This window comes from Etheostoma spectabile, chromosome 15, assembly GCF_008692095.1.
Source record: "Etheostoma spectabile isolate EspeVRDwgs_2016 chromosome 15, UIUC_Espe_1.0, whole genome shotgun sequence".
NCBI classification, from domain to species: Eukaryota; Metazoa; Chordata; class Actinopteri; order Perciformes; family Percidae; genus Etheostoma; species Etheostoma spectabile.
In genome coordinates, this window is record NC_045747.1 from 18,927,394 (window position 1) to 18,927,851 (window position 458).

The window sequence follows — 458 nt, forward strand, 5'->3', positions numbered from 1 at the left end:
CACCCCCCCGGGACCTGTCGGGACGGCTCAGGACAATGTGACCAACCGAGCGACGATTACGTTGGGCATTCAATGGTTAAAACAAACGACAAAAAAACAACAAATAAAACCAACGGTCAATGCATTGAGAAAAGGGATCAACTCGGAGCCAATATTCCTGAAACTCTGGCAGCTAGCCTCTCACAATACTGACCTTCCTTTATCGCAGCTGTACGTAGATATGCAGTATTTTGTTGTTCAAATGTGGAGCATAGGATTCTTTTTTTATGTATTTTCACTTATCTAGATAAGTAATAATTTAATTAAAAGGAAGCGTACAAAATAATGAGGTCGATGACATTTCGGTAACTAAGTTAGAAATCTCACCATTTTTTTCTATGTGGACTTCCTTTTCTGTTCGGTGAAACAGTGTACTAGTTTTTCGTATTTGTTTCTCTTCCCCTCGTTTCTGACATATC